Source organism: Entelurus aequoreus, linkage group LG22, assembly GCF_033978785.1.
Source record: "Entelurus aequoreus isolate RoL-2023_Sb linkage group LG22, RoL_Eaeq_v1.1, whole genome shotgun sequence".
NCBI classification, from domain to species: Eukaryota; Metazoa; Chordata; class Actinopteri; order Syngnathiformes; family Syngnathidae; genus Entelurus; species Entelurus aequoreus.
Genome location: NC_084752.1, coordinates 26,396,716 through 26,409,902, shown reverse-complemented (window position 1 = coordinate 26,409,902; position 13,187 = coordinate 26,396,716). Strand labels below are relative to the sequence as shown.

The 13,187-nt window shown below is 39.5% G+C and overlaps 11 non-coding genes across 11 annotated transcripts; all 11 read left to right on the top strand.

The window, feature by feature from the left end:
* The first annotated feature begins 445 nt into the window (after positions 1-445).
* Positions 446-517, top strand: trnac-gca (transfer RNA cysteine (anticodon GCA)). Its single transcript has one exon. It is a non-coding gene; the product is annotated as a tRNA-Cys (tRNA).
* A 1,402-nt stretch (positions 518-1,919) lies between these two features.
* Positions 1,920-1,991, top strand: trnac-gca (transfer RNA cysteine (anticodon GCA)). The gene has a single exon. It is a non-coding gene; the product is annotated as a tRNA-Cys (tRNA).
* A 287-nt stretch (positions 1,992-2,278) lies between these two features.
* On the top strand, positions 2,279-2,350 carry trnac-gca (transfer RNA cysteine (anticodon GCA)). Its single transcript has one exon. It is a non-coding gene; the product is annotated as a tRNA-Cys (tRNA).
* A 1,188-nt stretch (positions 2,351-3,538) lies between these two features.
* trnac-gca (transfer RNA cysteine (anticodon GCA)) lies at positions 3,539-3,610 on the top strand. The gene has a single exon. It is a non-coding gene; the product is annotated as a tRNA-Cys (tRNA).
* Positions 3,611-3,897: 287 nt separating this feature from the next.
* trnac-gca (transfer RNA cysteine (anticodon GCA)) lies at positions 3,898-3,969 on the top strand. The gene has a single exon. It is a non-coding gene; the product is annotated as a tRNA-Cys (tRNA).
* Positions 3,970-4,607: 638 nt separating this feature from the next.
* trnac-gca (transfer RNA cysteine (anticodon GCA)) lies at positions 4,608-4,679 on the top strand. The gene has a single exon. It is a non-coding gene; the product is annotated as a tRNA-Cys (tRNA).
* Positions 4,680-6,039: 1,360 nt separating this feature from the next.
* On the top strand, positions 6,040-6,111 carry trnac-gca (transfer RNA cysteine (anticodon GCA)). Its single transcript has one exon. It is a non-coding gene; the product is annotated as a tRNA-Cys (tRNA).
* Positions 6,112-6,398: 287 nt separating this feature from the next.
* trnac-gca (transfer RNA cysteine (anticodon GCA)) lies at positions 6,399-6,470 on the top strand. The gene has a single exon. It is a non-coding gene; the product is annotated as a tRNA-Cys (tRNA).
* A 2,956-nt stretch (positions 6,471-9,426) lies between these two features.
* trnac-gca (transfer RNA cysteine (anticodon GCA)) lies at positions 9,427-9,498 on the top strand. The gene has a single exon. It is a non-coding gene; the product is annotated as a tRNA-Cys (tRNA).
* Positions 9,499-10,865: 1,367 nt separating this feature from the next.
* trnac-gca (transfer RNA cysteine (anticodon GCA)) lies at positions 10,866-10,937 on the top strand. The gene has a single exon. It is a non-coding gene; the product is annotated as a tRNA-Cys (tRNA).
* A 1,539-nt stretch (positions 10,938-12,476) lies between these two features.
* trnac-gca (transfer RNA cysteine (anticodon GCA)) lies at positions 12,477-12,548 on the top strand. Its single transcript has one exon. It is a non-coding gene; the product is annotated as a tRNA-Cys (tRNA).
* The last annotated feature ends 639 nt before the right edge of the window (positions 12,549-13,187 follow it).

Sequence of the window (13,187 nt, the reverse complement as noted above, 5' to 3'; positions counted from 1 at the left end):
TCCTACACTTTTTCCCCTCATCAGACTCTCATTAGCGTTGTGCAAAACCACAAATGCTATTTGTACAATTGAACACATTTGTAATATCAGACAGGTGTGTTGCTCACTGGTAGAACATTTGACTGCAGAACAAGAAGTGTCCACTTCAAATGTAGTTAGTTTTCCTCTTTACCTTTTGTGGTCAATTCCAATATATACATGTTTTAATGAGCAATGTTCAAAACCTAAAACATAATTTGTACGATGAAACAAGGTTTTTGGACAGGGTTTGCAGCTCACTGGTAGAGCATTTGACTGCAGGTAAAAAGGTCCCCAATTCAACTCTAGGCGCCCCCTCATCAGAGTGCTCCACTTTTCCCGATGGTTTCCTGAGCTTCTCCAATTTTATTGAGCCATGTTTTATACGCAAATCGTGTTATGTAAAATTGAATTACTATGTTTAACAGGGGGTGTAGCTCAGTGGTAGAGCATTTGACTGCAGATCAAGAGGTCCCCAGTTCAACTCTGGGCGCCCCCTCATCAGGTTCCTCCACTTCCTTTGAACAAAGTATCAACTTGTACAACTCTTTTTAGTATTGTTCAAAATCACAAATGCCATTTGTACAATTAAACAAATTTGTAATATCGGACAGGCGTGTTGCTCAGTGGTGGATCGTTTGACTGCCGAACAAGAAGTCCCTACTTCATTTCTGGTTACTCTCATAAGTTTTCCTTTTGTCCTTTTGTGGTCGATACCAATACATACAAGTTTTAAAAAGCAATGTTCAAAACCTAAAACATATTTTGTATGATGAAACAAGGCTTTTGGATTGTGTTTGCAGCTCACTGGTAGAGCATTTCACTACAGATAAAAAGGTCCCCAATTCAACTCTGGCGCCCCCTCATCTGAGTGCTCCACTTTTTCCGATGGTTTCCTGAGCTTCTCCAATTTTATTGAGCCATGTTTTATATGCAAATCGTGTTATGTCTAATTTAATTTATATTTTTATCAGGGGGTGTAGCAGCTACACCCCCTGATAAAAATATAAATTAAATTAGACATAAGTGGAGGACCCTTTAACTGCAGATCAAGAGGTCCCTAGTTCAACTCTGGACCCTCTTCAGGATCCACCACTTTTTCTGAGCTTTAAAAATATTCTTCTATTTTTGAAACCCCAAGCATATTTTGTACAAACAAATTTGCAACATTGCCAGGTGGTGTAGCTCATTGGTAGAGCATTTGACTGCAGATCAAGAAGTCCCGAGTTCAGCTCTGGGCCCCATCCCCTAATCAGAGTCCCTTACTTCTTCTGAGCATTTTTTGTTCTTCTACAATTTTTTTGAGCAATGTTTTAAACCCAAAAAGTGTTTTACAATAGAATCAACATACACAAAAGGGGGTGTAGCTCAGTGGTAGAGCATTTGACTGCAGATCAACAGGTCCCCAGTTCAACTCTGGGTGCCCCCTCAACAGGTTCCTTCACCTTCTGTGAACAAAGTCTCAACTTATATGACTCTCATTAGCGTTGTGCAAAACCACAAATGCTATTTGTACAATTGAACACATTTGTAATATCAGACAGGTGTGTTGCTCACTGGTAGAACATTTGACTGCAGAACAAGAAGTGTCCACTTCAAATGTAGTTAGTTTTATAAGTTTTCCTCTTTACCTTTTGTGGTCAATTCCAATATATACACGTTTTAATGAGCAATGTTCAAAACCTAAAACATATTTTGTACGATGAAACAAGGTTTTTGGACAGTGTTTGCAGCTCACTGGTAGAGCATTTGACTGCAGGTAAAAAGGTCCCCAATTGAACTATGGGCGCCCCCTCATCAGAGTGCTCCACTTTTTCCGATGGTTTCCTGAGCTTTTCCAATTTTATTGAGCCGTGTTTTATACGCAAATCGTGTTATGTATAATTGCACAATGCTTGACAGGGGGTGTAGCTCAGTGGTAGAGCATTTGACTGCAGATCAAGAGGTCCCCAGTTCAACTCTGGGTGCCCCCTCTTTAGGGTCCACCACTTTTTCTGAGCTTTAAAAAAAAATAATTCTTGAGCAATTTTTTAAACCCCAAGCATGTTTTCTACAGACAAATCTGCAACATTGCCAGGTGGTGTAGCTCATTGGTAGAGCATTTCACTGCAGATCAAGAAGTCCTGACTCCAGCTCTGGGTGCCACCCCCTAATCAGAGTCCTCTACTTCTTCCAAGTGTTTTCTAATTTTATACAAATTACTTGAGCAATGTTTTAAACCCAAAAAGTGTTTTGTATAATGTAATCAACATACTTAAAAGGGGGTGTAGCTCAGTGGTAGAGCATTTGACTGCAGATCAAGAGGTCCCCAGTTCAACTCTGGGTGCCCCCTCATCAGGTTCCTCCATTCCCTTTGAACAAAGTCTCAACTTGTACAACTCATTTTAGTGTTGTTCAAAATCACAAATGCCATTTGTACAATTAAACAAATTTGTAATATCGGACAGGCGTGTTGCTCCGTGGTGGAGCGTTTGACTGCGGGTAAAAAGGTCCCCAGTTCAAATCTGGGTGCCCCCTCATCAGAGTCCTCTACTTTTTCCGATGGTTTCCTGAGCTTCTCCAATCTTATTGAGCCATGTTTTATACCCAAATTGTGTTATGTCTAATTGAATTATTATCTTTATCAGGGGGTGTAGCTCAATGGAGGACCCTTTGACTGCAGATCAAGAGGTCCCTAGTTCAACTCTGGACCCTCTTCAGGATCCACCACTTTTTCTGAGTTTTAAAAATTTTCTTGAGCAATTTTTTTAAACCCCAAGCATATTTTGTACAAACAAATTTGCAACATTGCCAGGTGGTGTAGCTCATTGGAAGAGCATTTGACTGCAGATCAAGAAGTCCCGAGTTCAGCTCTGGGCGCCACCCCCTAATCAGAATCCCCTACTTCTTCTGAGCATTTTTTGTTCTTCTACTTTTTTTTTTAGCAATGTTTTAAAACCAAAAAGTGTTTTTATAATAGAATCAACATACTTAAAAGGGGGTGTAGCTCAGTGGTAGAGCATTTGACTGCAGATCAACAGGTCCCCAGTTCAACTCTGGGTGCCCCCTCAACAGGTTCCTTCACTTTCTGTGAACAAAGTCTCAACTTATACGACTCTCATTAGCGTTGTGCAAAACCACAAATGCTATTTGCACAATTGAACACATTTGTAATATCAGACAGGTGTGTTGCTCACTGGTAGAACATTTGACTGCAGAACAAGTGTCCACTTCAAATGTAGTTAGTTTTATAAGTTTTCCTCTTTACCTTTTGTGGTCAATTCCAATATATACACGTTTTAATAAGCAATGTTCAAAACCTAAAACATATTTTGTACGATGAAACAAGGTTTTTGGACAGTGTTTGCAGCTCACTGGTAGAGCATTTGACTGCAGGTAAAAAGGTCCCCAATTGAACTATGGGCACCCCCTCATCAGAGTGCTCCACTTTTTCCGATGGTTTCCTGAGCTTTTCCAATTTTATTGAGCCGTGTTTTATACGCAAATCGTGTTATGTATAATTGCATTACTATGCTTGACAGGGGGTGTAGCTCAGTGGTAGAGCATTTGACTGCAGATCAAGAGGTCCCCAGTTCAACTCTGGGTGCCCCCTCTTTAGGGTCCACCACTTTTTCTGAGCTTTAAAAAAAAATAATTCTTGAGCAATTTTTTAAACCCCAAGCATGTTTTCTACAGACAAATCTGCAACATTGCCAGGTGGTGTAGCTCATTGGTAGAGCATTTCACTGCAGATCAAGAAGTCCTGACTCCAGCTCTGGGTGCCACCCTCTAATCAGAGTCCTCTACTTCTTCCAAGTGTTTTCTAATTTTATACAAATTACTTGAGCAATGTTTTAAACCCAAAAAGTGTTTTGTATAATGTAATCAACATACTTAAAAGGGGGTGTAGCTCAGTGGTAGAGCATTTGACTGCAGATCAAGAGGTCCCCAGTTCAACTCTGGGTGCCCCCTCATCAGGTTCCTCCACTCCCGTTGAACAAAGTCTCAACTTGTACAACTCATTTTAGTGTTGTTCAAAATCACAAATGCCATTTGTACAATTAAACAAATTTGTAATATCGGATAGGCGTGTTGCTCAGTGGTGGAGCGTTTGACTGCGGGTAAGAAGGTCCCCAGTTCAAATCTGGGCGCCCCCTCATCAGAGTCCTACACTTTTTCCCCTCATCAGACTCTCATTAGCGTTGTGCAAAACCACAAATGCTATTTGTACAATTGAACACATTTGTAATATCAGACAGGTGTGTTGCTCACTGGTAGAACATTTGACTGCAGAACAAGAAGTGTCCACTTCAAATGTAGTTAGTTTTCCTCTTTACCTTTTGTGGTCAATTCCAATATATACATGTTTTAATGAGCAATGTTCAAAACCTAAAACATAATTTGTACGATGAAACAAGGTTTTTGGACAGGGTTTGCAGCTCACTGGTAGAGCATTTGACTGCAGGTAAAAAGGTCCCCAATTCAACTCTAGGCGCCCCCTCATCAGAGTGCTCCACTTTTTCCGATGGTTTCCTGAGCTTCTCCAATTTTATTGAGCCATGTTTTATACGCAAATCGTGTTATGTAAAATTGAATTAGTATGTTTAACAGGGGGTGTAGCTCAGTGGTAGAGCATTTGACTGCAGATCAAGAGGTCCCCAGTTCAACTCTGGGCGCCCCCTCATCAGGTTCCTCCACTTCCTTTGAACAAAGTATCAACTTGTACAACTCTTTTTAGTATTGTTCAAAATCACAAATGCCATTTGTACAATTAAACAAATTTGTAATATCGGACAGGCGTGTTGCTCAGTGGTGGATCGTTTGACTGCCGAACAAGAAGTCTCTACTTCATTTCTGGTTACTCTCATAAGTTTTCCTTTTGTCCTTTTGTGGTCGATACCAATACATACAAGTTTAAAAAGCAATGTTCAAAACCTAAAACATATTTTGTATGATGAAACAAGGCTTTTGGATTGTGTTTGCAGCTCACTGGTAGAGCATTTCACTACAGATAAAAAGGTCCCCAATTCAACTCTGGCGCCCCCTCATCTGAGTGCTCCACTTTTTCCGATGGTTTCCTGAGCTTCTCCAATTTTATTGAGCCATGTTTTATACGCAAATCGTGTTATTTCTAATTGAATTTAGATCTTTATCAGGGGGTGTAGCTCAGTGGAGGACCCTTTAACTGCAGATCAAGAGGTCCCTAGTTCAACTCTGGACCCTCTTCAGGATCCACCACTTTTTCTGAGCTTTAAAAATATTCTTCTATTTTTGAAACGCCAAGCATATTTTGTACAAACAAATTTGCAACATTGCCAGGTGGTGTAGCTCTGGTAGAGCATTTGACTGCAGATCAAGAAGTCCCGAGTTCAGCTCTGTGCCCCACCCTCTAATCAGAGTCCCTTACTTCTGAGCATTTTTTGTTCTTCTACAATTTTCTTGAGCAATGTTTTAAACCCAAAAAGTGTTTTACAATAGAATCAACATACACAAAAGGGGGTGTAGCTCAGTGGTAGAGCATTTGACTGCAGATCAACAGGTCCCCAGTTCAACTCTGGGTGCCCCCTCAACAGGTTCCTTCACCTTCTGTGAACAAAGTCTCAACTTATACGACTCTCATTAGCGTTGTGCAAAACCACAAATGCTATTTGTACAATTGAACACATTTGTAATATCAGACAGGTGTGTTGCTCACTGGTAGAACATTTGACTGCAGAACAAGAAGTGTCCACTTCAAATGTAGTTAGTTTTATAAGTTTTCCTCTTTACCTTTTGTGGTCAATTCCAATATATACACGTTTTAATGAGCAATGTTCAAAACCTAAAACATATTTTGTACGATGAAACAAGGTTTTTGGACAGGGTTTACAGCTCACTGGTAGAGCATTTGACTGCAGGTAAAAAGGTCCCCAATTGAACTATGGGCGCCCCCCCATCAGAGTGCTCCACTTTTTCCGATGGTTTCCTGAGCTTTTCCAATTTTATTGAGCCGTGTTTTATACGCAAATCGTGTTATGTATAATTGCATTACTATGCTTGACAGGGGGTGTAGCTCAGTGGTAGAGCATTTGACTGCAGATCAAGAGGTCCCCAGTTCAACTCTGGGTGCCCCCTCTTTAGGTTCCACCACTTTTTCTGAGCTTTAAAAAAAAATAATTCTTGAGCAATTTTTTAAACCCCAAGCATGTTTTCTACAGACAAATCTGCAACATTGCCAGGTGGTGTAGCTCATTGGTAGAGCATTTCACTGCAGATCAAGAAGTCCTGACTCCAGCTCTGGGTGCCACCCCCTAATCAGAGTCCTCTACTTCTTCCAAGTGTTTTCTAATTTTATACAAATTACTTGAGCAATGTTTTAAACCCAAAAAGTGTTTTGTATAATGTAATCAAAATACTTAAAAGGGGGTGTAGCTCAGTGGTAGAGCATTTGACTGCAGATCAAGAGGTCCCCAGTTCAACTCTGGGTGCCCCCTCATCAGGTTCCTCCACTCTAGGGATGGGCGATACCACACTTTTAGGATTCGATACGATACCGATACTTTTTCTCGCATTTTCATCGATACCGATACCGATACCAATAATTTCTTATTGGCAATTTTTTGTCAGTCAAAAATATTATTACTATTGTTATTATTTAAGACAAATCACAAGACAACTACAGACCATTTATACCAGATGTATTATGGTCAATATATAATAAAAGTAAAATTAAAATAAATAACATAAATATGAAAAATAAATTAAATATTATATATAATAATAACTATATATTATATATAATAATAATTAAATATTAGGGCTTTCCAATTAACAGTCAAATCCGAATTGCAAGAAGCTACAGTTATTTTTTAAAGTTTGTGATATAATTAGCAATTAATGAAATATGAAATAGGCTAATGTTTTCGAAACGTAAGAAATCATGTTACAGATTAAAACGAAAATCACATTCAATCATATATTCAAGATTTTCTTGGAAAAAAATAAAACTGTAATGCAAAGATGAAGAATCTCCAAATTGTATCTCTTTCTTATCTTGTTTTAAATACTCAAGCTATTTTCAACTAGGGATGATGTTTGATAAGAAATTATCGAGTTCGAGTCTATTATCGAATCCTCTTATCGAACCGATTCCTTATCGATTCTCTTATCGAGTCCAGATAGGTTGTTGTATATGGAAAAAAAAACCAAAATATTTGGTTTAACAAAAGCTCACTTTTATTATATAAGAAAACAATTTAATCTAAAAAATAAATAAATATTGACTGTTACCCCCCTAAAAAAATAAAATAAAATAAATAAATATTGACTGTTGTTACCCAAAAGGATATTAAGTGGGATTTATCAGAAAAACAAATATATACAGTATCACAAAAACAACCTGTCTCTGTGATCACTATAGGTGTATAAATAATACTATAGTGTTAAATAAAATCAGTCCCTTGGGCACAAAACTGGAAATTATACAGCTCTCCAAAAAGTGCACTTCTGCTGCTATTTGACATAACTGTTTGTTATGATGCTTTGACATTTTTGCACTTTATTTCTTTATTGAAAGAAAATTCTATGAAGAGAAAAGTTGTTTGCAAATGTGGTTACAATGCTAAAAAATGAAAAGTTAAAGCTAAAAAAAGAAATACACTTTATTGAGTTAACATTATTTCTTTATAGGGGGAAAGATGTTATGAGCTAGGGAATATAACAACTACACTACCCATCATGCAACGGGAGTGACGAGCATGCGCGGTAGCCCCGAAAAGTGTTGCATGTCGTCACCCGTGAAAGTAAACGTCAAGAACTCAGCCAACACGCCTCGTCTGCATTATTTATAATTAGACAGACAACACATATACAGTGTGATTTTGTTTTGTTTACAAGGAAAGAAAAACAAAAGTTAAAAAAAGGAGATGTGTTGTATATATATGTATGTGCTGCGGTTGCTTTAAGAACGTTGCGACAGCTGCCGTAAAGGAGGTGCGTTGCTAGCCTGGTTGCTATGTTTCCGGTGGGTCGTAAAAGTGTTCTTCATGTGTTTGTACCCTGCTCAAATCTCTCAGTAAAGTTATTCATTGGATTATACCTTTTGTTTTGAACTTTATTACACCTTGGAACGCTTTTTCCCGACCATTTTTTTCCTGCTTTTGCTATCTGCGCCTAATGACTGAGCTACGTGACTGATTTCTTGTGATGTCACACGGAGCATTTCTGGTCGGGACGGGATTCGTTCCGAGGGATTCGAATGAAGAACCAACTCTTTTCTTTACTATAGTGGTCTCGGTAACGAGTACCGGTTCTCAAAAAGGGATTCGAGTCCGAGGACTCGGTTCTTTTCTTATCGAATAACCGGGAAAACCGGTTTCGAGTATCATCCCTATTTTCAACTAACAGTAAATTCCCCTGTGTGGAAATTATTTGAATTTAGGATAATCATTTAAACAAAAATATTCAGTAAACATTACTAAAAACAAAAACAAAACAATGCCTGTTTTAAGGCAACAATTGGACAACACTGGATATTCCTGGCTGCATCGCTGTCGGCTGGCTGTGTGTGTGTTGCACGTTGACGACGCTCATTCGCTGTCTCCTGTCACGTGACTGGGCCAGCTCTATACTCTGCCAGGTACAGGGCTGTCCCAGCACATAGTAAGTTAAGTAAGTCATCAAAAACATCTGAAAGTGATGCTTGCACCCCCCACACGCCGTTTTTTGGTTTATATCGATACTTTTTTCAGAAAAGTGATGCCAAATGAGCAGCGTGTGAGTATCGATATATCGATACCACAGGATCGATACGCACATCCCTACTCCACTCCCTTTGAACAAAGTCTCAACTTGTACAACTCATTTTAGTGTTGTTCAAAATCACAAATGCCATTTGTACAATTAAACAAATTTGTAATATCGGATAGGCGTGTTGCTCAGTGGTGGAGCGTTTGACTGCGGGTAAGAAGGTCCCCAGTTCAAATCTGGGCGCCCCCTCATCAGAGTCCTACACTTTTTCCCCTCATCAGACTCTCATTAGCGTTGTGCAAAACCACAAATGCTATTTGTACAATTGAACACATTTGTAATATCAGACAGGTGTGTTGCTCACTGGTAGAACATTTGACTGCAGAACAAGAAGTGTCCACTTCAAATGTAGTTAGTTTTCCTCTTTACCTTTTGTGGTCAATTCCAATATATACATGTTTTAATGAGCAATGTTCAAAACCTAAAACATAATTTGTACGATGAAACAAGGTTTTTGGACAGGGTTTGCAGCTCACTGGTAGAGCATTTGACTGCAGGTAAAAAGGTCCCCAATTCAACTCTGGGCGCCCCCTCATCAGAGTGCTCCACTTTTTCCGATGGTTTCCTGAGCTTCTCCAATTTTATTGAGCCGTGTTTTATACGCACATCGTGTTATGTAAAATTGAATTAATACGTTTAACAGGGGGTGTAGCTCAGTGGTAGAGCATTTGACTGCAGATCAAGAGGTCCCCAGTTCAACTCTGGGCGCCCCCTCATCAGGTTCCTCCACTTCCTTTGAACAAAGTATCAACTTGTACAACTCTTTTTAGTGTTGTTCAAAATCACAAATGCCATTTGTACAATTAAACAAATTTGTAATATCGGACAGGCGTGTTGCTCAGTGGTGGATCGTTTGACTGCCGAACAAGAAGTCTCTACTTCATTTCTGGTTACTCTCATAAGTTTTCCTTTTGTCCTTTTGTGGTCAATACCAATACATACAAGTTTTAAAAAGCAATGTTCAAAACCTAAAACATATTTTGTATGATGAAACAAGGTTTTTGGATTGTGTTTGCAGCTCACTGGTAGAGCATTTCACTACAGATAAAAAGGTCCCCAATTCAACTCTGGGCGTCCCCTCATCTGAGTGCTCCACTTTTTCCGATGGTTTCCTGAGCTTTTCCAATTTTATTGAGCCGTGTTTTATACGCAAATCGTGTTATGTCTAATTGAATTTATATCTTTATCAGGGGGTGTAGCTCAGTGGAGGACCCTTTGACTGCAGATCAAGAGGTCCCTAGTTCAACTCTGGACCCTCTTCAGGATCCACCACTTTTTCTGAGCTTTAAAAATATTCTTCTATTTTTGAAACCCCAAGCATATTTTGTACAAACAAATTTGCAACATTGCCAGGTGGTGTAGCTCATTGGTAGAGCATTTGACTGCAGATCAAGAAGTCCCGAGTTCAGCTCTGGGCCCCACCCCCTGATCAGAGTCCCTTACTTCTTCTGAGCATTTTTTGTTCTTCTACAATTTTCTTGAGCAATGTTTTAAACCCAAAAAGTGTTTTACAATAGAATCAACATACACAAAAGGGGGTGTAGCTCAGTGGTAGAGCATTTGACTGCAGATCAACAGGTCCCCAGTTCAACTCTGGGTGCCCCCTCAACAGGTTCCTTCACCTTCTGTGAACAAAGTCTCAACTTATACGACTCTCATTAGCGTTGTGCAAAACCACAAATGCTATTTGTACAATTGAACACATTTGTAAAATCAGACAGGTGTGTTGCTCACTGGTAGAACATTTGACTGCAGAACAAGAAGTGTCCACTTCAAATGTCGTTAGTTTTATAAGTTTTCCTCTTTACCTTTTGTGGTCAATTCCAATATATACACGTTTTAATGAGCAATGTTCAAAACCTAAAACATATTTTGTACGATGAAACAAGGTTTTTGGACAGTGTTTGCAGCTCACTGGTAGAGCATTTGACTGCAGGTAAAAAGGTCCCCAATTGAACTATGGGCGCCCCCTCATCAGAGTGCTCCACTTTTTCCGATGGTTTCCTGAGCTTTTCCAATTTTATTGAGCCGTGTTTTATACGCAAATCGTGTTATGTATAATTGAATTACTATGCTTGACAGGGGGTGTAGCTCAGTGGTAGAGCATTTGACTGCAGATCAAGAGGTCCCCAGTTCAACTCTGGGTGTCCCCTCTTCAGGGTCTGCCACTTTTTCTGAGCTTTAAAGAAAATAATTCTTGAGCAATTTTTTAAACCCCAAGCATGTTTTCTACAGAGAAATCTGCAACATTGCCAGGTGGTGTAGCTCATTGGTAGAGCATTTCACTGCAGATCAAGAAGTCCCGAGTCCAGCTCTGGGTGCCACCCACTAATCAGAGTCCTCTACTTCTTCCGAGTGTTTTCGGATTTTCTACAAATTACTTGAGCAATGTTTTAAACCCAAAAAGTGCTTTGTATAATGGAATCAGCTTACTTAACAGGGGGTGTAGCTCAGTGGTAGAGCATTTGACTGCAGATCAAGAGGTCCCCAGTTCAACTCAGGGCGCCCCCTCATCAGGTTCCTCCATTTCCTTTGAACAAAGTCTCAACTTGTACAACTCTTTTAAGTGTTAATCAAAATCACAAATTCCATTTGTACATTAAACAAATTTGTAATATCGGACAGGCGTGTTGCTCAGTGGTGGAGCGTTTGACTGCGGGTAAAAAGGTCCCCAGTTCAAATCTGGGCGCCCCCTCATCAGAGTCCTCCACTTTTTCCGATGGTTTCCTGAGCTTCTCCAATCTTATTGAGCCATGTTTTATACCCAAATTGTGTTATGTCTAATTGAATTATTATCTTCATCAGGGGGTGTAGCTCAGTGGAGGACCCTTTGACTGCAGATCAAGAGGTCCCTAGTTCAACTCTGGACCCTCTTCAGGATCCACCACTTTTTCTGAGTTTTAAACATTTTCTTGAGCAATTTTTTAAACCCCAAGCATATTTTGTACAAACAAATTAGCAACATTGCTAGGTGGTGTAGCTCATTGGTAGAGCATTTGACTGCAGATCAAGAAGTCCCGAGTTCAGCTCTGGGCGCCACCCCCTAATCAGAATCCCCTACTTCTTCTGAGCATTTTTTGTTCTTCTACTTTTTTTTTGAGCAATGTTTTAAAACCAAAAAGTGTTTTTATAATACAATCAACATACTTAAAAGGGGGTGTAGCTCAGTGATAGAGCATTTGACTGCAGATCAACAGGTCCCCAGTTCAACTCTGGGTGCCCCCTCATCAGGTTCCTTCACCTTCTGTGAACAAAGTCTCAACTTATACGACTCTCATTAGCGTTGTGCAAAACCACAAATGCTATTTGTACAATTGAACACATTTGTAATATCAGGCAGGTGTGTTGCTCACTGGTAGAACATTTGACTGCAGAACAAGAAGTGTCCACTTCAAATGTCATTAGTTTTCCTCTTTACCTTTTGTGGTCAATTCCAATATATACATGTTTTAATGAGCAATGTTCAAAACCTAAAACATAATTTGTACAATGAAACAAGGTTTTTTGGACAGGGTTTGCAGCTCACTGGTAGAGCATTTGACTGCAGGTAAAAAGGTCCCCAATTCAACTCTAGGCGCCACCTCATCTGAGTGCTCCACTTTTTCCGATGGTTTCCTGAGCTTCTCCAATTTTATTGAGCCATGTTTTATACGCAAATCGTGTTATGTAAAATTGAATTGCTACATTTAACAGGGGGTGTAGCTCAGTGGTAGAGCATTTGACTGCAGATCAAGAGGTCCCCAGTTCAACTCTGGGTGCCCCCTCATCAGGTTCCTCCACTTCCTTTGAACAAAGTATCAACTTGTACAACTCTTTTTAGTGTTGTTCAAAATCACAAATGCCATTTGTACAATTAAACAAATTTGTAATATCGGACAGGCGTGTTGCTCAGTGGTGGATCGTTTGACTGCCGAACAAGAAGTCTCTACTTCATTTCTGGTTACTCTCATAAGTTTTCCTTTTGTCCTTTTGTGGTCAATACCAATACATACAAGTTTTAAAAAGCAATGTTCAAAACCTAAAACATATTTTGTATGATGAAACAAGGTTTTTGGATTGTGTTTGCAGCTCACTGGTAGAGCATTTCACTACAGATAAAAAGGTCCCCAATTCAACTCTGGCGCCCCCTCATCTGAGTGCTCCACTTTTTCCGATGGTTTCCTGAGCTTTTCCAATTTTATTGAGCCGTGTTTTATACGCAAATCGTGTTATGTCTAATTGAATTTATATCTTTATCAGGGGGTGTAGCTCAGTGGATGACCCTTTGACTGCAGATCAAGAGGTCCCTAGTTCAACTCTGTACCCTCTTCAGGATCCACCACTTTTTCTGAGCTTTAAAATTATTCTTCTATTTTTGAAACCCCAAGCATATTTTGTACAAACAAATTTGCAGCATTGCCAGG